The sequence below is a fragment of the Pteropus medius genome, unplaced genomic scaffold (genome assembly GCF_902729225.1).
Source record: "Pteropus medius unplaced genomic scaffold, Ma_sr-lr_union100, whole genome shotgun sequence".
NCBI lineage: Eukaryota > Metazoa > Chordata > Mammalia > Chiroptera > Pteropodidae > Pteropus > Pteropus medius.
Genome location: NW_024342473.1, coordinates 6,284,220 through 6,308,915, shown reverse-complemented (window position 1 = coordinate 6,308,915; position 24,696 = coordinate 6,284,220). Strand labels below are relative to the sequence as shown.

Genomic DNA, 24,696 nt, shown 5'->3' with positions numbered 1-24,696 from the left:
CTGGTTCCAGTTCTCTGCTGGAAGCTGCGGCCGGGCGCAGAGCAGCCAGGAGGGGACCTCCCATGCTGTTGGAGTCTTTGGGAGTGGGAAGTATACACTACAATTCATGACACAGAGTGACCTAAAGGGGACACCCTCAGTTTTTTGTTTTTCTGGTCTAGGTCACATTGCCCTTTGAAATGGCATGATGGTGCCACTGCCCAGTGGGTAGGACATTGCTTTTTGTTACCCTAGGACTTAAAAAACAAAGAAGGGAGGTCTATACCCTCTCTCTCTTAGACCAACCTGGTTCGATTCTCATGCTCTGCCACTTTCCAGCTGTGACCTGGGGCAAGTCACTGAACCTCTCATCTACAAATGGGGTAATAACAGTCCCTACCTCACTGGATACTTACGAGGATTAAAGAAAGGCACATTTTCAAAGGGCTAGGGAAAAGTGCCCAGAATACAGGAAACGCCTCTCCTGCCTGACTTCCCATTGACCTGCTCTTAGACCTCGAAGGGAAGAAGAAAAGAGAACCAGGCTGCTGCCCTCATGCTCCCTCCCACGGGCCCTGGTGGTCCAGGCTGAGTGAGACTGGCACTGCCCTCACATCCCACCCCTGTCTGTCCCTGCATTTCTCTGGGCTGAGTGAAAGCAGAGACGTTGGCTGATCAGCTGAAAGTCACGAATGCCCTCATTACACTGAAATAAGCTAATTAAGAAAGTCTAAAAAAGGAGGCAGTGGCACTGAGGAAGAGCCTGGTCTACTTACTGAGCACAGGTTCTGGAAAGCTGCTTTGAATGGAATGCAGGGCCTTATTTATTATTAACAACATGCAGGAGAAAATGGAACCACTGAGACTTTTTCTTCATTCTATTTTGTTTCCATTGCCTACAAATAAAGCGCCTACTCCCTAGAGAGAGTTGCCAGTCGTCTACGACCTGCTCATCATGCACCACGATTGCAGGGGAACTGACCAGGGGTTTTCTGAATCTAAAACTGCCATGAAATGTGTGTTGGTATAACTAAGACTAAAAATTCCAATCTTGAGAAGCATGTGCAAAGATGGTTTCTCAACTCGAAGCATATATTTTCCAAACCACAAATCAAAACCTACCAGGTCACAGGGATTTTTGAATGGCTTCTCTGACTGCCCTTAGGCTATCTTAAAGGTAATAGTTTGAATGCCAAAATATTGGCCTTTTCGGATTGTGAGGAAAAGCAGGACAGAATACTAGACTCACTTAAAAATTCAGGCACTTATCATCTTTATTTATTTGGCAGGGAGGTAAAAGCCATCAAATAGGGAAATATTTGTAAAGCAGAAACCCATAGTTACCATTTATAAGGGTTATCCTCTTGTCCTTATCCTGATCTGAATAGCAAAAGAAACTAGCACTGGACCCAAGTCTCCATGGCGACTCCCTGAGCACTAGTGGTCATGGGTAGAATTGCCAAAGAATGTCAGGACTCTAATTCTCTCTCTCTTCTGTCCCTCAAAAGAGGTAACCATCTATACACCTGACTATATTCTTTTTTTCATCTCATGTCATTCGAAAGGACAGAGTATCCACCTGAGCACTTGTGTTCTATTCAGTGTGCTCCAGGGTTAGAAGCAAGAACTCTAAGAAACAATATTCCCCTGACCCCAAGAGAGCTTTGCCTCAGGAGTCAGTCTGGCATCACAGTGGGTTGTCTTGGAGTCAGATTATCTAGATTCAAATCTTAACCTCCCCACCTATAATCTAGGTAAGCACTCTGAGCCTCAGTTTTAGCACCAATAAAGTGGAAATAATAAGCAGCACTTCACTCATTGGAATAACTGTAGTGACATAAGCAAAGAACCTGGTTCATGCCAAGAATCCAGTGAATGTTAGCAGTTGTTTCTAGACAGGGAAAACATGTGGTAACTATTAGCATAGCAGCATCAACTCTAAGCAATTAACAATCTAGTCCTCTCTTAGGGACTTGGAGAAGAATAAGAATATAGAGCATTTTTCCTAACATTTAATCATTTTAATATCTTAGAATAGAAAATACAGAAACAAAAAATTTTTAAATAAGTTAATGGGCTGGTTTTCAACAAAACAAAAAACCGGAGAGAATGCTTTGGCTATTCTCCCCTGATCTGGGCCTGTCAGTCATTAATGTACTAGCAACCACATCCACATGGAGTCTACTGAACTCTCAGTCCTCAAAATATGGAGAGTAAATTAAAATACAGTCTACCAGACATGTATCCAGGGCACTATTTTATCTGTTGGATTTATCTTACTAATTTTAAATAAAAATTCAAAATTTGAGATGTACACTTAAGTTATAAAGTTATGGTCATTGGAGTTGAATTCTGCTTTCTCTCTTTTTTTCTCTCTTTTGTTATGTGGACATAAGGATTTTTTTTTCTTAATTTATAAAACAGAGGCCTGAAAAGAGATGTACCCTAAAGCTATTACTTTTTTAGGCTTTCATTATTCTATAAATTCCTCAAATATTAATGAAAATGGTTTTTGAAAACAGAAAGTAGAGGAAAGAAACGTTTTTAATACCAAAAGGAGTCTTTTCAGAATTTTGTAAGCCACAAAATAAGAAACAATCTTTACCCTCTGTGTCATTTGCAAATTGGGGACAAGCATGATTTTTAAAAGCCAATGAGGGCAGCAGGGAGATTCTAGAAGGCACAAGATATAGAGCAGAATTCTGGAAGCAGGTGGTGTGTGGTACAGCAGAGGATAAGAAAAGAGAGAGGTGAAATTGTATTCAAATATTTAAAGCCCCCCTGTTTAGAGTCTAGGTACTTTCTAATCTTCACACACTGCATCCTGTAAGAAACTGTGGTAGCTTTTCATCTTCCCCAGCCCAGTTTTTTCTCACTTCCTTTCACACATCCTGCTTTTCATACATATCACATTCAGATTACCACGTGTAACATCCGCCACTACGCAGGGCAGTGTAGGAAAAGCAATCAGATTAATGATTACCAGGTATAGTTCGATAGAATCTGCTTCTCTGCTTCACAGTCAATAAGCAGCCAGACTCTGGTTTCTCTTCGTGACATAGGTTTCATTATCCCTAAAACTGTAGCTTTTAAAAAAACAAAACAAAAAACACTAAGTTCTGATACATTCCACTCAACCATTTGGCAGATCCCTTTTATTTAAAAACAAAAGGAATAAAGGAATAAGCATTCATTTAAGAAAACACTGTATTAATGTGAATGTTTGAGAATTCTTAGCTATCCTACATATGGGATAACTGTGTTGAAACTGAAAACAAAAATTAATTTGGTCTATGAGCAAAGACTTATTAGTAGCCTACCATTCAAGCTATTTCTTCAGCCACTACAGAGAGTATAATAGATTGTTAGTGTTCTTCAAAGAGTTTACAGTTTAGTTGGAGAAGAAATTAAAATTGAAATAATAATGATTTTTTTAGTTGTTAATAATGTAACAGTGTAAAACTATACAAGGACAATGCAGCAAAATGTTTACTTGTCAATAGGTAGATGGTACAGAGTGATATGAGTTTAAAGGAAGCAAAGTTACTGTGCATATTGCAGGCTGAGAAGGCTTCCCAGCAGAGGTGGGGTTTGCCCCAGGCCTGATAGGACATAGATGGTAGATTTTGTTCTGGCTGGAAGGAGGCCAGGCTCCCAAGAGAAGCAAGAGAGTGAGAATACCACGGAAATATCAGAGGTAGCTGCTTGTAAGACATATTCATAAACTGTGGGCTGGCTGAAGTTGAAGTTTCATGTAGAAGAGCAGGAGAGAGTGATAGAAAGAGAGTTTCTGGGTTTAAGACAATTCAAAGAAATTTTGAGTCCATCAAATTGCTCTAATTACATTCTTTGTCAATAAAAAAATATATTTGTTAGGCTCCTATTATATACAAAGTATTGTTGGCATGGAGAAAGGCAGAGAAACAAAAAGGAAAGATCTAATTTGAGCTCAGAAGCTAGACATAAAAACAGGAAATGTGAACAATGCAAAATATACTAAACAAAACCCAAAAGAAAAAAAAAAGGAAGGTGAATTGGCAAATAACTACTACATCTGTAAAGGAAACCAATTATTTTGTCTGCTAAATACCTTTTCCTTTTTTCTGAGAATAAAAGAGCCTTTCTTCTGAGTATCATTCCTCCCAGCCCTCCTACTAACCCTGTGGTACCCACAGGAGCTCACTTCTTCCATGACCCTTTCCCCTGGCTATAATCAGTTGATAAGGAGTGAATCCTAATGGGATGACCAGCCCGGGTCCCAGTTTCTTTCAGGAACCAGCTACATCCTTGCTTGGTTTTTCTATCTTTTTATAAATAATATGAGCATTCTGATTATAAATCCCCCCTTTCATAAACTGATTCAAATTGGATGCCTGTCACTTGCCACTCAAAGAGTCTTATTAAACTTCTAAGTGATTAGAATCTACCTTTTGTTATAATTGTTTGTATTCATTCCTTCAAACTTCTGTTTGCATTTTTTCCATCAAACCTGTGGATGTTTCTGATTCATCTTTGTCACCTAAATTGCCGAAGTCTGTGATTTGTACCAAGCAGGCAGAATTAGATGAATAATACTAATAGCAATAAGAGACAAACTCCCAACTCTTAGTTGAGAGTTTATTTCTCACTCTTATCAATAGGTGTTAGTAAAAGGGGAGTGGCTATCCTCTAGGTGGTGCTTCTGGGACCAGCTTCTTTCATCTAGTAGCTCCATCCCTCATGGCTATTGTGTACTGTGCTGGATCCTCTATAGACAGGAGCAGAAGGCATGAAGAGGTCTCTACTTTTTAACCACCTGGGCCCAAAAGTGACTACAGCTCTTCCACTCTTACTTAATTGGAAGAAGCCACACAGACTAAATGCTATCCTTAGCTGGGCAGCCAGCTCCTGACAACTGTTCTAGCCTATGAAAAGAAGGCAGTGATCTCTAGTGAAAAAGTAGCCATTTCATTCACAGACATTCAGATAATGTTGGTTGAAACTTACTACAAGGAAGGAACGTTAGAAGGATGGAAAGAAGGAGAGAAGGAAGGAAGGAAGGAAGAAAGGGTCACCATTGAGGCCGATTGGAGTTCGGCGTTGACCCAATGGTAGCGGGTAGGGAGAAGGATAACAATGGCACAGATGTGTGGATGAAGCAGTAAAGAATCACAGGTCATTGAGATTTAATAGTTCATTAAAAATATGTTTTAGAAAGACAAAGAATACCCCAAGAAGGCCCATGGTCTCAGTGTTGTAACCAACACAAAGGGGCCAAAATGGCTACAAAAGGGCAAAAAGGCCACAAAAGGCCACCAAAAAGAGAATTCAAAAGGGCAAAAGGGAAGAGAGCCCACAGGGGCAAAAAAGGACCCAGGAGCAGGAATGTCTGCCTTATATTTGGGCCATGATGGGTGGTTCCAAAGGCATTTCTAGGTGATTGGCAAGTGAAGTCATTTTGATTGATACCTGGCTGCTATAACTTTGTCTAGTGCGTATGTGTGGACCCAGAATTCTACTACCACTAGGATGTTCTTTGGGCAGTCTCTGGGCTGGGCCCTTATTCCTTTGTTCCCCTTGTTGCTCATATCTGACTAGCAATCTAATGGAAGGAAGGAAGGAAGGAAGGAAGGAAGGAAAAAGGGAAAGGAAGGAAAAGGAAGGAAGGAAAAAGGAAGGAAGGAAGGAAGGAAGGAAGGAAGAAGGAAGGAGGAGGAGGGAGGAAGGGAGAGGGAGAAGGGAGGAGGGAGGGAAGGAGGAAGGGAGGGAGGGAAGGAGGGAAGAATAGGGAAAAGAAAGAAAGAATAAAAACCTTCTAGAACAAAGTGAAAAAGTAGTTCACTGTGAGTTAGATGCAGAAAGATTGCTTCTCAAGGACCAAGGACTGAGCATTTTTCTTGCATTTTCTTAATTGTACAAAACCCACTAGAAAACATCATGGATCACAAATAAAAAGGTAGAGGATCACAATTAAAAAGGTAGAGGAACTCTGCTGACTACCTTAGTGAAATGACAATACCTCCAGGATACATTTTAAAAAACTTTTCTAAATTATTAACCTTGGGATTTAAACTGCATAAGTCAAAGCTCGTGTCTCCAGAAGCTTTCATTGTCAAAATTTTTTTCATAGGAATCAATTGCCAGGAAAAAAAGCACAAAGCAATCTGCCAAAGAACTTCCTTTAATAGCCAGAGTTTCAAAGATGCAAACATCTTCTTAAAATGGTTGTTTCTTCTTTTAAATTGCATCCCACCTCCTTTCCTTGTGAGGGCAATGAGGGAAAATGTACAACCCTTGGAACACATAGGATATATTTCAAAGCCTTTCTGGAGAGTTTCCAAATATTCTTAATTTTTTCTGTCAAAAATGTTGTAAGTACAAACCCTTATTGTACGAGAGTTCGGTTCTAGTCAAAAAGTGGGGTTCTGGAGCATCTCTCCATGCTCAGGGGAAGAGAAGAGAGTGGAGAAGATAGGGGCTTCCTAAGAAAAAGCCGGGCCCTAGTTGTGGAGGGGATACCCTGGGCACACCTCCCCACCCCATTCTCCGGGGTATCAAGGCACATTCTCTGGCACTAAAGAGAACTTCCAAAGATCAGGGTCATGTTTAACTTGTCTTTTCATTCCTAGTGCCTAGCATGATCTCTGATACCTAGCAAGCATTCAATAAATATTTGGTGAACAAATAAATAAATGGAGCTGAGATTTAGTTATTATATCTTAGATGCAAAGTGAGCATTTGGCCTCAATAACAAAGGAAAAAATCTAGAATTGGGGTACAAGATTGGAGCAAGACAAATGAGGGGCATTCTATATTAAGTTTCTGTAAATGCTTTTATTTGGAAACCTGTACATAGTCTCAGAGTCAGGAGCAAAAATGAGTCACCAAGCAGAGGTCAAGCAGATTTAGCTGATCAGGTAGCATTTTGAGTCAGGAAGCCAAGGAAGTTACTACTTTTAAATTTTTGTTCAACCAAATTGGAAAATGTTAATAGTAATAAATGATCTGATTTCATTCTTCATAGCTTATCTATATTACTTCACAAAGTTGTAGCAACCTTGAGCAAAACTGTCATCTCCCCTTTTGTCATCTCCTGTAATCAGTGAATGCACCTCCATGTGTCCAATGGCTTTATATTTTTCCCACTCACCCACCACTTATTTCCCCAGCCTTCCTGAGACGACACATCTTGCTTCAGACTTTCCCATTCTAAATGTCCCTATCTTGTTTCTCAGTCACCAGCATTCTGCTCTTGGCTGGTGAGAGCTGCCTAATTTGTTAATCTGCTCATGTGTTCAGAGAAGTCGTTAATGGTAAATCCAGGTAAAATATAGTTTTGTTTATCAGGGCCTTGTGGAGACTAGGTCTTTACCCAATGGAGTATCTTTAATCATAAAAATTTTCAAGTGAAGTAAGGCCACTGGGGAGGAGATCCTGGGGCAAGCTGAACTTTTGCTGCCCTTTAAATCACACCAGGAGAGACAGCCAATGTTTTTGTCTGATCTGGAGACCTGACTATCAAATCCTTTTTAAAAAGCGACTGTCCTGGTTGAGTCAACACTGAAAGACCTCTCATCGCAAAACCTCGGCCCCAGGCCAGTCAAAAAGATAACAGTTGCATTAGTTGATATTTTTTTTCAAAAAGGATGCCTGAGTCATTTCCTTTTAGACCCTCTGACTCCTTTATTTCTGGTTATCTTCAATGTTTCTTATAAATTAATAGTTGAAAACACAATACAGTAGTCTGCTGTGTCCCTTATACACTCCTTTGAGAAAAAAAAAAAAAAATCAACTTCTTTTAAAGAGCAAAATTGAACTTCCCCAAGATCGTAACTGTGATGAAGCCACAGCAGCCTTCATGGTTGCTCATGGCCAAAGGAGGGACACCCTGCCACAGTCCCAGAATCAGTTTGAAGGTGGTTATGCCCACAAAGCACTACAAAGTACTAGGTTTCCGAGTTAACAAAAGGAAAATGTTGATGACTATTTATGTAGGCCCATGAATTTTCCCCACTTTTCCTTTCTGTTGTCACTATTGTTACTTTATATCTTTTCAGAAACAATATGGAATATAAGTGAATTCACAGAAATATATATCCATATATCCACATATATACATATACACATACATTCATATATATGTAAACTCAATACTCCTAGAAATATTCCCAAAGGAAGCTGCCTTTTAAATGTCTTCTCTTCAAAATAAAAAAGTAGGTTAGAGTCCTTGTTGCAGATTATAATAGTCTCACATATTCAGCAGACAAGTCTATAGAAACTCAACCAAATAGATTTTCCCTCTTGAATTGAATAACAACAACACAAAGACACTAGCCTTAATAAGGGACATTCTTAAACTAAACTCAGGCACTTTACAGAGGAAGATAAATGAGGTCAGTCTGGAGCCTATAGGCCAGAGCTAATCAACATATTCAGGGGTTCATCTTAACTAGCTGATTAAACTTGCTTACTTATCTGGTACCGCATGAAACCTATGGATCAGCCTTAGCAAACAGGATGAGGAATTAGACATACAATGGAGCATATCTGGGAAGCAGACCTGGAGAAACCAAGGCGACAGGCACAGTCCTTTATGAGCTCTGACACCTGAGGAAATCTCTCTACAACCCCACAGTTTACAAATAATTGTCAGTGTGATGGAGCTGAGTCATAAAGAAAAGGTTAGGTCATATCTGATAGACTCTGTTTATTAAGACAAGGAGGTGAATAATGCATTCTAGATAATTATTCATTAAAACTGGTTTTCAGAATGCTTTGATACATAACATGTAACTTTAAAAATCTAAACATCGAAAGCATCTTATTCCTCAATGTTAACCAACACATGAAGTGTTAGTGTGTCAGCCAAGCAAGTTCAAGAATTGAGAGTAATAGAGGGAAAAACTGTCAAAGCCTCCTCTATTATTTTTATTCACTTTTGTTACTTCAAAGTGCTTAGAGCATTTTTAAATTCAGAGGACCTGTCTTAATAAATATTAGATAAGCAAGTTTTCAAATCAATGTATTAAACATTGAAGAATAATGCTTCTAAAATGCTTCAAGATATTTATTTCAGTCATTTATCCAAGTATACCAGGCATAATTTCTTGGTTCTAGGATACATTGGCAAAAATTTCTCATTTACCCAAACGACATCCTCCTAGCTCCGTCAATTTTGCTTTTGCCAAAGGCCTATGTAAAAAAAAATCTTTTGCTTATCGAACTCATGTATATTCTAAATCAACCATGTATATATAAAGTAGCAGTTGTATCAAGCAGAGACCTCAAGAACTATCCATATCAACCCAGACCCATCCATGATCACCAGGGCTCAGAGCCTAGCTGCAAGGAAACAGGCAAACACATAGTCACTGCCGCAGAGCAATTGCTATATTAGAGCTGTGAACACAATATCTGTTACGAGAGCAGTGACATGGATTTGGTGTGTGTACGTATGTTCATATGCATATCTTACATGTATGAATGGAGACAGATACTTGATATGTTTTGACTCCAGTGACAGTTAAATAATATTGATGTTCTCCATGAAAATAAAAATACACTATAGTAATTTTGGATTGTAGCATCTACCGTCAGGTAAACCTACTGGAAACCATGTTCCGCCACTTATCGGCTGTGCAAACTTGAAGACGTCACTTGACCTCTTTGAGCTTTCTTTTTCACCTATATAAAAAAGGTAATTGTACCTAACTTAGAGAGTTATTAAAGCCCTTCCTAGAGAAGAATCAAAAATCATTAATTATGTTTCTTTATTATTGGTATGTAAACATCCTTTAAAAAAGCGGTTCCCAAACTTTTTGGCACCAGGGACCAGTGCTCCTATGAGAATCTAGTGCCTGATGATCTGAGGTGGAGCCTAAGCGGTGATGCTAGTGCTGGGGAGTGGCTGCAAATACAGATGAAGCTTCACTGGCTCGCCACTTACCTCCTGCTGTGCAGCTCCTAACAGGCCATGGGATTGGTACCAGTCCGTGGCCTGAGAGTTGGGGACCCTAGCTTTAAAATAGTTCATGCTTGCCAGACGTTAAGAACATTCTGTTTTTCATTCTAAAATTTGGTCTAAAATGTGTTCAAGAATGTAAACAAGGAAAGGTTGAGCTCTTCAGATATACAGGTAAGCATGCCCCAAAGGAGAACAACAAACAGCCAGGCAGCGGTAAGAACTCCAGCTTTTGTGGAAGCTCTCCTGAGTGCCCAGATATTTTTAGATTATTTTTAAAATGGAAAACACACACACACACACACACACACACGAATAGAATAAACATCCAGAAATATTTTGCTTCAATTTTACATGGGTTATTTTTATAGATCTGTCTTGCTGTGTGGATTTCATTGAGATGAAATGAATCCATGATATTGCTTCCATGGCAACCTGTTTCTTTGTGATTGGCTGAGTGGTATCCAGGCGCTTCCACAATACCCCAGAAAGTACAAGTACTGTTAATATTTAACAGATGCCGTAAAACCTACCAATCTCATGGTATTTGTTATGCAACTCACTATTAATAAAGAGATTCAGATCCATCCTAACATTTTCTCACCCTCTAAATATCCTTGGGAGATTGTTTTCCTTGTTAAAACCTGACATACAGAGAAACTAGAGTGGGGAGGGGGAATGGAGGACAGGACCAAGAAGAAGGGGCAAAAACCTTGAAGGTGTGAGAAGATAAAATCTTATCACACTTGTAATTGCAGATGGCCTCCATTTCATTTGTTTTGTCTCAAGATAGAATGGGTTTAAAAAGAGAAGAGTGATTGCTCAAAAGAAATGTTTTGCCATTTTACATTTATTCATGATTAAGAAAGAAAGCATCATGTACCTAAGAAAATTTATATAGCCGTGAGCGTGCCGGTGTGACTGACCAAGTAAAATGAGGTAACTGATACAAATTAAATGGCCCAAAGGAGACAATATGTATTTATCAGTGTTCATGAAAAATTGAGTTTTTAGAGCATATATGATTTGAAACTCCCAGTGTGTCTTGAATTCAGAAAAGCAAACATATTTTTTAAAAAGTCTGAACTTGCAAAAGAGTTAAATTTCCAGGTAATAATTTTTTCTGTAACCCCTACACTACCTGGATACTTGAGACTCCTCCTGTATATTTAAAGTTTTATTTTCACCAGATCAAGAGCAAATCTATAACTTAATAGGAAGCGAGGGAAGTGAAAAGTAGTGAGGGGTTTTAATATTTGCATATATTATAATTCTACTTTAAGATATTCTTATTTGAACGTCTTATTTACGATTTTCTCAACTCCCAGCAGAGGATACAATTTGAAAACCTATACATATATGTTTAGGTTAAAAACCTTTAAAATGATAAGGGAGAAATTACTATACTTTGAGCTTATATATAAATGACTCTATAGAGATGTGTTGATTTTGTGTATAAATCAAACGAAAATCATGTTAGCAAGTGCTATTGGGGAAAATCCTGGGACTATATCTAAAGTTGATATTTGCTGATAGCCCAGTAAGATAGCTGTACATGTGCTTCTTATAAATCTTCCAACTGATATAATAGGATAAGTTTAAAAATGTATATAGAATAGTACCTCAGCTATGATAAATTAATGTAAATTTATAAAAGACTAAAAAATTATATATCAAAATATTAACCATGATTAGCTATAGGGGCTTATAGTTGATTGGGGGGGGGTTCTTTTAATTTATATCTCGCTCTCCACATTTTTCATACATGCTATTTAAAAAGGAAAAAATTATTTTTAAAGAAACTATCAATGCCTTTTAAATTTTTCTTTGTAAAGACAATTAAACCTTAAACAGATAAAGAGGCTTTACACATTTTAAAGCGTTGTGCATCCATTATCTCATTCCAGGCACACAATTGCCTGGAAGGAAGATATTACAGAGAGCGGAGTCTCACTTACAGATAAGGTAAATAAAGGCCAGAAGTCAGCCAACTTTGAAGGATGGCAGAGGACATTAGAGGCAGAGCAGGGAGAAAATATCCAGCATCCTGGGGACCCTTGTCTCACAACACTTAGACTATATATGAGAGATATTATACTGATAGTTTTTGTAGCTTTTTAAACTAAGTTATAAGTCCATTTTCATGTCTTAATATCTTACATTCTATTTCTGCATGTAACACACTGCTAAGTATCAAGCAGATGCTTAATAAACATTTGTTGATTAATTTGCAACAATCCTTTTCTCTTTGCATTTTTTTAAAACTCACCTGTGCAGCCGAACATATTTGCTAAAGAACTGACAGCACCTCAACCAATCTTTTCTTTAAACTATTGCCCAAAGTTTGAAACTCTGAGGTTTTAAAATGTGTATACTTTCCTGGCCATCCATGCAGTTTTAAGGGAAAGCATATAAGAAAAGAAAGACATGAATATTCATCTAAGCAATTTTTAAAGAGCGAGGTCTAGAAAAGGGCAGGGGCAATGCATCAGTGTCAGCTCACCAGGCCCGTGGGAAGTGAGTGGAGAGAAGGAGCAGGAAAGGCAAGTACTTCCTAACCCAGCCACGTTTCCAGACTAGCCCCCAAGAGAGATCAGCAGTCAGGACAAATGGAGTTCCAAGGGATAGTCAGTCCCAAGATGCATGATAGAGAAGGAGGGAAATGAAGAAATGAACATTCCAAGATGCCAGAAGGGAAGGGAAATGACCTAGAGTTTCAAAGTTCCTTTCCTGGGTTGCTCTTTTGTCATAAGGGATCCGCATCAGCAGAGCAAACATACTGAGTAAATGAGAAAAAGTTGCCCCTGCCTCCCAGGAGACACAATCTTACACCAAAGTGCAAAGCTTGGCGAGTGGACTGCGGGTTACATTACATTCTCACTTGTTCCCTGACCAGAGACTCTCATGCAGTAAGCAACCTGCACTACTGTATACCACAGCCCTGCTCATAAACCGGAAACATAATCAAGCTGGGCCTGCCTCTCACTGGAAGGTATTTTTGACTCTTTGACCACAAAGTATCCTTCGGTTAATTGATTCACAGACACAAACATCTGATATATAGCAGAGACAGAGATGATTTCTAGCCTCCAGAAGTAAATGAACTATTTCCCTAGTTAAAAAGAAATGGATATCCTCTTCATGGGGTACTGTAATGAATGAATGAGATAATATATATCAAGCACAGAGCACAATACTTAGCATAAATCATTCAGTAAAATGTTGGTTCTCTGCCATTTTCCCCCTACTAATACTAAAACTATTTAGATAAAGCTGCTGTTACAGTGGCATTTTTTTAAAAAATCCAACTCTTTCTTGCCATAAATCCCAAAGCCTTCATATTTCCCCACATAGAAACAAACTTTATTGCCTCCCCCACCACTATCTTATACACCAAGTACATTTTCGAGCAGCAGGCAGAATGCCATAGACACTGAACCCATCTGGAAGAACTGCAGATTAGTTTTGCATGAAATGTTAGTCCAAAACTCAAAGTCAGTTCTGACTTTACGTTTTATAATGAAACTAAAATTTGGCCCACGTTTGCAAAAATTCTGCCAGCATTTGCTATGGACCTATGAATGTCATTAACCCATGGATTTGAACCCATCTCAAAGGAAAAAGATTCCAGATCTGTTCAGAGCCAGGCAGAAGTCAGGCATAGCTCCCAAATGTCACTTTGAACACTGACCTCCCCCCCCAAAATAAGCAGTTGACGCACAAGACTGTGCAGGAAAAATGTGCCGAGTCATATCTTGCAATGAACTTGGGTCACAGTCCTTCCTGCAGCTTTTCTCTCTCTTCCAAATGACAGATCAGACATTTCTGAATGTTTATCATGGCTTCCGAGGAAGCGTGAGTTTTCTCCTTCCCTATATAGCTTTTCTAGTTAAAAACCTGTAAATGTGTACAGAATCCACCTGACACAGTGTAAAGAAGACAACCATGCTTTGTTAGTATCCCCAATCTTGGCATTGATGCCATGCTGGCATAAATTGACACTGTTTTCAAAATACCCTTTCCCTCTCCCTAAGGCAGCTGCTGCTCTCTTAGAAATTCTGAACCTGAAATCTCACAAGTAAACAGTGCCTCCCAAGGTGTTTATATTTTAACAAAATATCAGGTAGCCAGATTTTTCTGACCTAGTAGCTTTAGCCAGGGGCACTTTCTAGAAGATGATAATCAAAGGCAGTGAATTAACATGTGGTATCATAATAAGTGGGAAATTATACAAATAAGAGAATTTTTATCATCAAGGCAAGTTTGAAAATAATGAAGGATATTATACGGAACACAGGTCAAAAGCCAGAATTAAGCAATCCAACTCAGGACAAAAACGTATGTAACACAACAGAGGGTACAAGAATTTTAAAGCTAGAGAAATAAAACTAGACTCTTTTAAGGTTCCAAACAAGGTGGGGGAGGGAAAAGATAATAGAAAACAAGAGTTTATGTTTCCTTTGGGTCCTCTGAGTTGCAACATCCTCCCTGCTGAGTATATTAGGTGAGACGAGGTCCTTCAAGATGACAGGCAGAGAGAAAAACAGGGCCTTGGCTTTGCCTCCACCCTTTGGCTCTCACCCAGTAGTGGATGCTCTCTGCATGTGATCAACTGTTTAGAACTCACGAAGGACACAAGTACCTCTTTGTAAACAACTCCAAACACTTGAGTCTCACCTTTACTCATGCCCATAAGTAAATTAGTGGTCACTACTATGATGCTATTAAAAAACTAAAATAAATAAAATAAATGTATGTATAATCTTAACCAAATTTCATTGTTTGTATGTGACTTATCTGCCCCGTCACACACTTGAAACCCCAGGTTCAGGTCAAATCCCTGCTTTGTCATCTACAGATCCTAGTTCAGCACCTTGAGTAAAGGAAATGTTTTAACATCCCTCCATCTATTCACACTATATCCATATATTTTCCTAAGTTTAAAATTGTTACTTAGTTCAGAACAAAATGATAGCTATTTGAAATGCAGAAGAGAATCGTTTCAGCACCATTCTGTTTTTCCCTGAATGTATGTCTGCACTCATTCATTCCACAAGGATAGGCATGGGAAATTTTCTAGATTTCCCTAGGATACCAGAGTAAAGACAACATAATCTCCGCTCATTAGAGTCTAGTTAGGGAGACAACAAAGTGAACAAATTATTGAAATAACGTAATGATAGGACAGTTTTTCCTCTAAAATGGTTTAGAAAGAGGGCAATGTGTGCTTCCAGATCAGAAATTTTTAATCGGCCTCGCCCGCAGATCTGTGAACTCTGGGTTCTCAGGGAAGATACAGTCACAGAGATGTGGCCAGACATACACACAGTCTTCACGACTTAGAGATTCTATTACATTCAGCACAGATTTCCATGCACGTGGCAAGTGTTCTGTATTTGCTGCACAAAGGAAAGGTGGGCTGGGAAAGACAATTTTTGAGCTGTAAGCTCTTTGAATAGGCTATGAAAGCACAAATATGAATGATGCCTACTTTTCTGGTGAAAAAAATCGTAGTTCCTAGTTAGCCTTCTGTGGGCAGGGGAACCCTTCCTAGGAGTTAGGCCGGCCCAAGTCTATCTTGTTGTACCGTCTGAGTTCCAAGAGAGACAGTCCACTAACATAAACGCTAGAAGGTTAGAGTATTGCCTCAATTATCTTTGTGCTATTCCCAGGGACTAGACAATGTCTGATGTATATTAAGCCCACAAGGAAACTTTGTTGAATGAATAAAGCAATGAATGAATCAGGAAGAGACCTAAAACACTGACTCTAAAGAGAAGATATCAAACATAGACCAAAGGCCACACAAAGTAAAAAGGGTCTTCTGTACTCTTTTATCATGTTAAAATTTATACCACCATCCCCCTGTAAAAGGACTGTGTTCCAATACAGTCCTTGGCCTTGAACCTTCCCCTTGGGATGAGTGAGACGAGAAATCAGAGCTTTGCCTAGAGATACGGGTATGTGTAATAAGTTTATTTTAAATATATGCTCAAAGTATTGCTGGGAATACAGCAGAGAACAGGAGAATGCATTTAGTTCATTCAGCCTTAAGGTTAAAGAAGGTTTCTTGGAAATGAGGCCATCAGAGCTATTTACATTCCACATGAACCACAAAGCCTGCCCTTGGAAGAACTTTGCACTTGGAGTTAAAGAAGAGGACAATGAGAAAGATAACTTCACACTTCCCCCTACGAAAAAGAAAAAAGAAAAAAAAAAAAAGAAAAGAAAAAACAAATAACAACAAAATTAGCACAGACATCAAAGACTGTTCCCTGGCGACATAACCCTTAACTTATTCATGCTGGTAGCTTACTCAGCAGTTCAAGAGTAAAAAGATTTAAAAAATCAAGAAAAAATAAAAATGACAGGGAACACAGTCTGAAATTTTAACTATGTAGGTTTATTGTGAAAGAATGAGAGATAATTTTCCTACCTCCATCTCAAGGGGAGAGCAAGGATTTACGACAAGGAAGAGAATTTCCACAAGTTTAGGCTCCCAAAGTAAACAGCTGGATTGTTTGAGAAGGGGAAAGCTCTGAAGTTTCCAGAACGCATGGCTCTATTCCAGTGGATCTTGATGCTCCATGCACTTTGGGACTGCTAATAAGGGAATATGAAGCCGAGGTCTAAGCCCTGGGCCCTCTGGCCCAGAAGGGATCAAAGATCCTGTGGCCATGCTGGACATGTGAACTGTGGCACCAAGTCCACATGATTCCCATGGAGCATTTCAGCAGCGAGACCAGTGGCCCTTCTTCAGATTTTCTGGATGGCTTAAGACTTTCGTTTTCCTTGAATGACCAAAGGAAGTTTTAGGCCAAAATGGATGAGATTAAATTCCCAACAACCTTGCAGGGGAGAAAAGGGAATAGAGCCAGATTTATTTAAACATAAAGGAATATAAAAATTCCTGCTCCCAGAGTTGAGGATCAAATTCATACCTATTATGTAAGTTTGACCAAAGTTTAAGAACAAAATCAACCTTTTAAAAAGCAAAAACAAGCCCCTAGATCTTTGTAAATGAACAGCAGAACTCCACATGCTCCAGATACCCATATTTACCTCAGACACAGCAAGTCAACTGGAAAACTGGCCAAGCTTGTTAAGTTCACCTAATTTCTAACCTTCTGAGAACTAGAAGAATGTCTGGCTCACACAGCTTCAGTTTCTGGCCTGAGATGACTCACGGACTTCTCCCTTTAATAACCATTTGAAAAAAGAGGAGAAAAAAATCCACACATGAAAATTCCCTCTTTGGCCAATCACCCACTTTACTAACTAAATAGAACAGAGTTTAATGTTTAAATGGAACTAATGTTACATGTCAACATTAAAACTTATGTTTTCTTTTGCATTTTTTTTCACGATATATATTAACAATGTCTAAGGGAGCAAAAATTCCTTAGGGACATTTGATTTTTCTAGATAGCAGGCATTCATTGCTTCTGGAATGTTTCATGCAAGGTAGAATTTCTGGCTTACTGTGACCGAAAGGAAAGCATTTTTAAATCAAAACAGAGAAGGAACTACAAAATGAATTCCAATGAAACATGAGCAAGCGAGCACATTTAAGCAGGCTTTGTTATGACTTAGCATTCAAGGGATGAGAGAAAAAAATAAAAAGCAAGCGTCCGATTGTTAAATCAGGACTTCTCAGCTCCCCTGTCCTGGAATCAATTTGCCAAATGCCCTTTTTCTTTTCTAATCCCATTTTTCAATATCTCATAACTCGAACCTGATTGATCACTTGGTGACATCAGCCTGAACTCATTAGGCTAATTAAATTAGAATTATGTGGTGGAGGATCAGGCTCACTTAGCTCTGACAATGCCATGCCCAACTGGGCTTCTGTGCATTCCACTGCATAGTTTCATTTCAAGGGCTCTGACCTTGCATGGGCGCTTTGATTTTTTAAAGGGGACACGTTACTGCTCAGAAAGACTTTCTCAGGACACTGTAGGCAAGGGGAAAAATGGAGTAAAACCCAGAGCAATCTGACAAAAATAGAATGCCATATCACTCAGACCCTAAGGCAGCTCACACATACGTTGCCATATTTTAAACATGAAGAAATAGACGCTGTCTTAACAGTCTGGTCATGTTAGGATAGCAGTTCCCAGAGAGCCCTCCTTTCCTGGTGAATGGCTGGAGAGAAGCATTGTTCTGAGGAAGGCTCTAATGGAGTCTTTGGCAAGATTGCAACAGGCAGCATGCAAGGTTCTGCAGGGATCACCTGAGGGACAGGACAGAGGCTAAGGTTCCCGCGTGCTTGCTGGAGGTATCCTGGTGAGGGGCTCGATCAGCCTGCAGGAAGGAGGGACTTTCCCAAATTGCTGCACAGAGGGGCCACATTTGTGCAGTTTGTCTAGAGGGGATGTATTTCTTTATCTGCAAAAAGGCACCATATACATTAACAGCCTGAGAGTGGGGTAATAAGAAGAGTAGATAATGATTTATAATCCAAAACCTGACAACGCTGAGACTAGAAGAACAGTCACTTCTAGGAAGTATCTTGAATTCACTTAGGCCCCTAAAGGGTCTTTGTTCCACCATCTGCAACCCTGGGTTATTGGATCTCTTGGGGAAAGCCAAGCAGGGATTCAATGTCAGCCCTGGGTTTCCTGCAGGACAGGGTAAGAGTGCGGACAAAGGCAGGCAGGGGCGTGGGGCTGACATGTGTGTCTTTCTCCAGTGCTTCTATGACTAAGAAAGCAGGCATACGTACCTGTAGCATAAGGGTTTTCCCTGTGTTAGGCATTGTCAGACCCTCATGTGCTGAGAAGGTCTTACACCACCACATCTGTGGCCCCTTTGCCATCTTCTAGTGCTGCTTCTCACACCACTACCACCACTCTCTAATCCATACTATTCAGCTTATCATAATCAAGAATGTTAAGAGAAGCAATAGGGAAATTATTTTATCCTTGAAATAAAGTTGATTGCCATTTTGAGCAACAAAATAAACAAAATAGTTGTATACTCTTATACTCCACCACACACTGCTAGACTCATAAATGGGTAACCAGGTATCACCCCCCAAAATATTTACATATATGGGCCCCAGAGAAAATACCAACTAGAAGCCTGTCACTTCCAAATCCTTTTGTGAAATGAACTATAATTAAAAATAAATAAATAAATGATGACTGCAAGACCACAGAACAGGTAAATGTGTCTTGCACCATCCTCGAACACTGGAAAGGTTAGGCAATAAACCGGGAAGCCCCCACAGAGTCACAAAAGAGTGGTCTGGCTTTTTAAACGTCGTACATCAGACACACCGAGGAGAAACACTATAAGGCAGCCAGGATGAAACGAGTAAGTTAGAAGTGTTTACTCATCACCTAATTTCTCTCTTGTGGAAAGTGTTCCAGTGACTGCTACTGAACAAAGCGAAAATTGTTCCTAAGGAACACTGGATTCAAGTGAACCAGTGGAAGAACATTTAAAAGGGTATTTTGTCTGGGAGTAATTACAGATTTTCTAAGCTCCATTTCTAATAACGGTTACACAGGTGACTGGTAAATCAATAGAGAAGAATATGTGAAGACTATTATAATAGATGGAACACTTCAGCCAAATAATAACAAGCCATTCCTTCCTCAGGCAAAAGAAGCCAACTAGTTGAATGTGGTAGGAAAGTAAAAATTCAGAACCTCAATCACATGGAGTCACACGGGCATTTCTGGCTCAGGATGAACTTGAAAAATATAATAAAGAAAACTCTACAATGAGCAACAGATTTGTGAGTTCAGAATGTCCATTTGCCCTCAAAATACCTTCTGGAAATAGATTTTTACTATAGTTTGGACAATTTGCTGTCCTGTCTCCTATCTCTAGAAAGTTAAACTGGATTATCTAGCTATAAAGGAAAAGAGTATTTTTTTATACCTTGATACTTTTGTGTTTCTATTTAATATTTTCTCAACTGTGAATATTGAGTGCCTTGTATTGATAACCAGATCATATTTAGAGTGCTGATGCTCAAGATGCTATGCAGAAGACATGATGAAAACTAACTAAATTGGCAAAGTAGAGTAAAAGGTAGGACAATTATCCAGTGAATTTGGGAAGCTTTCTAAAAATGAAAGCATTTCCATCGGAAGAATTCTAAGCATAAATTATTTTTGGAAATGTCTTGAGATCATGGAAGAGGAAAAAAGGAGAGAATCTGGAAGAAAACTCTGTAAATAGCTGTCTAGAATTGATATGGTTTAAACTCTCCATATAATTAAGCTTATAATAATCAAAAATGTTAAGGGGAGAGGAGAGTAACAAGTGATTACTTAAAAACAATGTCGCTTCTCAATTTGAGTGACAAAATCAACAAATTAGTAATGGATTATCATCCAAAATATAAAGCACATAACCATGAGTATATATTGATATTAAATTTAAAAGACTGGATGGATGGATGGATGGATGGATGGATGGATGGATGGATAAGAATAGACAAATCTCCCTTGTAGAATTCTAAATAATTTATGTAGGTACTTCTCCCTTAAGGAGGTGAAGCATAATTCCACATTCACTCTTAAGTATGGGCAGTGTATTATAACTTCCTTCCAAAGATTACAGCATGGAAATGGGGGAGAAGGTAGCTTGGCAGTAAAGAAATCGGGTAAACACTACCTCAGTCAGATTATTAAGGCAAATATCAACCGTGATAGGTTGCATTGACAGCATGTGCTCTTGATAAAATGTGATAAATATGGTACTTCTGTGGTTTTCTTCCCAAAACTCACAATCCCAGTCCACTCATAAAGAAACATCAGATACATCTCCATTAAGGAATATCTATGAACTACCTGACCAGAATTCCCCAAAACTGTGAATATCTTCAAAAACTAGAAAAGTCTGAGAAACTGTCATAGCCAAGAGGAACCTAAGGAGACACGAATACTGAAGGTAATATGGTATCTCACATGGGATTCTGGAATGGAAAACAGACATTAAGAAAAAACTAAGAAAATCTGAGTAAAGTATGGACTTTAGTTAAAAGTAATATATCAATATTGGTTCAAATGTGCCATACTAATATCAGATTATAATACAAGGTGAAACTGGGTGATAGATTTATGGGAACTCCCGTACCATATTTTCATTTTTTTTCTGTATTTTTAAAAACTACTCTAAAATAAAAATGTCTTTTCAAAAATAAAAAAAGAAAGTTTGCTGTGGCTAAAAAACAAACAAACAAAAAATTGTAGTATAAGAGGTAGGCACTAAAAGGTCATAAAAGTTAACAGTCAAAAGTAGAAACTCTCAACCCATTGGAGCCTGGAGTGTCAGCACTGGCTGCGAAAAAAAGTCAAAATTCATTTTCTAAATGGCAGGGAGAACTGTTTCAAACAATGTGCTAAGAATAGCTGAGAGGTATTCATAAGCACAATTAGCACCTTGACTGACAGGAAGCCAAAAATAAGCTGTCTGTGGGAGAAGAGCAGGCCAGAGTCACAAACAGGTCCTGGGATGGCATCTAAAACCAGGCAGAGCAACTAAGGAAAGGAAAAGAGTCCAGATTTCTAACAAGAGCTCCTGTGTTCTGTGTTCTCCTTGGTGTTTCTAATTAGAAAGAGGAGTTAAATTTTTTTTCCTACAAAATTGTCATGTTGACATTTTCGTCACTTTTATAAAGGTTTCTATGTCTAGATACAGGCTGCCCTGCTTCTCACTACCTTAAATTTTGCCTAAAAACTTACCTAAAAGCAGCTCCTTGCCATGCTGGGTCTGACCAGCCTTCTGTTTCAGCAGCAGATTCTTTATTTAGAGAAACTGAATCATCCATTTCTCACCTTTCTTACCAGTCAAGTATTTTTAACTTACTGTCAGCTATGGAGTGAACATAGAGTCTATAAGGAAAAAGAGTCGATTTTCCACTTTTCTTCTTTGGGCTTCTGAATCCAGGAATGCATTACAGCAAAAAAGGAGGATTTTTTTAATGTAAGAATAATATTAGTTTAACATTTTTCTCCATTTTGTTAAATGCTCAAATGAGTCTTGACTACTTAAACAGGGACCATTTCTTACCTGGAGGCAGCTTCTCTGTACTGTCCTAAGTACAGAAAATGTGAGCAGCAGTCTTGAGCTCTCCAACAGGCACCGGGGATAGCAAGGTCATGGGCATATATCCAGCTCCCTCGACAAGAAGGAGCTGGCCCAAAGGTGCACGTCCATGGACCTGTGCTGCTGGACCTCAAAGATCTGGGATGGTGAAGTGACAGAGCTTGAACTGGTGTTTAAGAGCAACCAGATACTGATACCCATGAAACTAAACTTCGTGGAAACAGTTCGTTCCAACATCTTAAAGACACTGTCCAGGTTCCATTAGGTTCTTAAGTCCACACTGAGAAAATGGAAGTAGGGTGTTCAAAGAAACTGATTGAATACAAAGAGAGAGGCATGTTCTCGTCATCAGTGTAAGTGGGTAAAATGTCAATTAAAGACACTTCAGAAAGACTTTTGGTTCTCCTTTTGCTGTTATTTGCATGATTGACAAAGAACAGATTTCACAGTCAGAGACAGAAAAGGATATGGCAATGGCTGGATATTGCAGAATGATGAAATTCAGATAATACAGTTGTGTGTGGCACAGTGAAAAATGGAATAAACTATGCCTTGGAACGGAATGCCAGGGAAAATACCAAAGCTGATTAAGGTAATGATGAACAGATATGCTAGCCGAGCACATTCTCCACGCCCAGGACCATGGACACAAAGGATAGCAGAAGGAAGTTAAGATGAGAAAAGGTCACATAAAAGGTGACCAGCGTGAGGTGCTAAAGGTAGAGGGGCTTGAAGACAAGCACTAGAGAAGGATCTGACAAAGAAGGCAGGGTGATAGCCATTGAAGAAGAAAACAGTGAAACCTCAGATATGCAAGTTTGAAGAAAAGCCCCCAAATATCTGGTCTGTCTTCAGAGTCTTTGGTGACATATTGGATGGCAAAGCCAAACTCTTCTATTAAAAGAAAGTAAATAATTGTAGTAAACACATATAGAAATTGCTATATGCCAGTTAATACATATGCTGTATTAACTCAGCACCTACAATAATCCTGTGAAATACAGACTTATTGTCCCTATTTTATAGATGAGGAAACTGAGGCATAGAGGTCAGATGACTTGCCCAGTGTTGCACAGCTAATAGGTACGTTCTTAGCCATCATATGCTGATTTACATCACATAAAAGCTGTCCGCCACCAGGAAAGAACATGCATATTTGGCTTAGAACTGTGTTGTGATCTAAATTATTTTAAAGTGAACAGTTTGGAACCATTCGTTTTTCCATATCTGTTCTTTCACTCAACAATGCCACAAATATCTATTGAATACATACTATGCTTTAGGCACTATGCGGGATTTGCAGATACAAAAATCCATGTCTTCCTGAGTATTCATTGTAGTGAGGGGAAACAGACCAAATAAAAAAGTAAATAAAAAATATATAGTATATTATACGGTAATAAGTTCAGTGGAGAGAAAGCAGGGAAGAGAGATGAAGCCTAAAGGAGGGAGGGAGCGAGACATGCATACACTTGGAGGAAAGCTCTCCAGCCATAAATATCCTTAGGTCAGAATGGGACAAATCGTCCAGGGGGATTTTGTGGCTAGAGTGGATTTATATTTGGTTAAGTCCTTAAGCTAAGTCTCAGAATGATTTTTACTCCATATATAAATGAAGAACAGTCACTGAATTACACACATTTCACATACTGTTCTACATAGAAGGAGTTCCTTTTGCATATCATCCTTCCAGAAATAACTCAAAAGGCCACCAACTCCTCCCACATTCTTCTTTCATCTCTTGCCATAAGTAGTACGTGCCTTTTCCAAATTACTCCGGGTATTTTTTACTTCCTATTTTTCTTTAGATTAGAATTACTTTTATGCCTTGTCTCCCTCTAAACTGTGCATTCATCAATGGCAGGAAATGGACCTGGTTCATTGTTTATTCTCTATAGAGTTTAGCCTTGGTCACTTAGTAAGTGTTCAGTAAATATTTATTAAGAAGTTTCGACTGTGTGTTTTCTATCAAATTAAGCTTCGAATTAGAATAGCAATAATTTCACATCTGTATTTTATTACAACATTTTAACCATACTTTCTCGAATTTTGGGTTGCTTAATAATCACAAAGGTTTTGCCAAAATATTACAACTCATTAATATGTAAAGTTTCAAGCTAATATTTTAAGCACCATTGATTTTAAGGAGTAACACATTTTTTCCCACACCACCATAAACAGAAAGAAAAAGATTAGTCTCAACAATTACTAAAAATAAATAAAAATGGAATATGGCAAAGTATCTCTGCTTATATAATCAAAAAAATAAAATAGAATAAAATATTTAAATGTCTCAACTAGATAAAATATTTAAAAACAAGACTGAATTTTATATTTGTCCCATCTGGCATTGGCCAATGGCTTATGCCCTATCCTTTCCTGACTGAAAAATTCATTACATGTCTTTTTGTAAGGGAACTAGAAAATCTGACCTAGAATTGTTAAGATATTATAGCTAAGTCACTACCACACTGCTTTCAAAAACCAAGAAGCATAGAGACAATAGAAGACAGAGTACTACAAAAATTAAAATAATTTGCTTTGAATTTCACCTTATTCCTCTAATGTAGAAAGTGGCCTACAATGTCATGTAACTGATTTGAAATTGACCAGGCAGACATTTCAGCTCTATGGTTATTATTGTTTTTAAGACTGGAAAATAATGGGGAAAATCAATGAAAGAAACAAATTCCTTATTTGAAATTGTTTCT

General features: G+C 38.6%; 1 long non-coding RNA gene across 2 annotated transcripts in view; it reads right to left on the bottom strand.

The window, feature by feature from the left end:
* LOC120604405 (uncharacterized) overlaps positions 1-18,171 on the bottom strand; it is an 85,998-nt gene extending 67,827 nt beyond the window's left edge. The window contains exons 1-2 of one of the 2 annotated variants that reach the window (XR_005653326.1): positions 16,982-18,160; positions 16,356-16,767 (exon numbers count right to left, since the gene is read on the bottom strand). This is a non-coding gene — a long non-coding RNA (uncharacterized LOC120604405). Of the gene's footprint in view, positions 1-15,508; positions 16,768-16,981 lie in introns of those variants that run through there. The other variant, XR_005653325.1, reaches the window with a different exon arrangement.
* Positions 18,172-24,696: the final 6,525 nt, after the last annotated feature.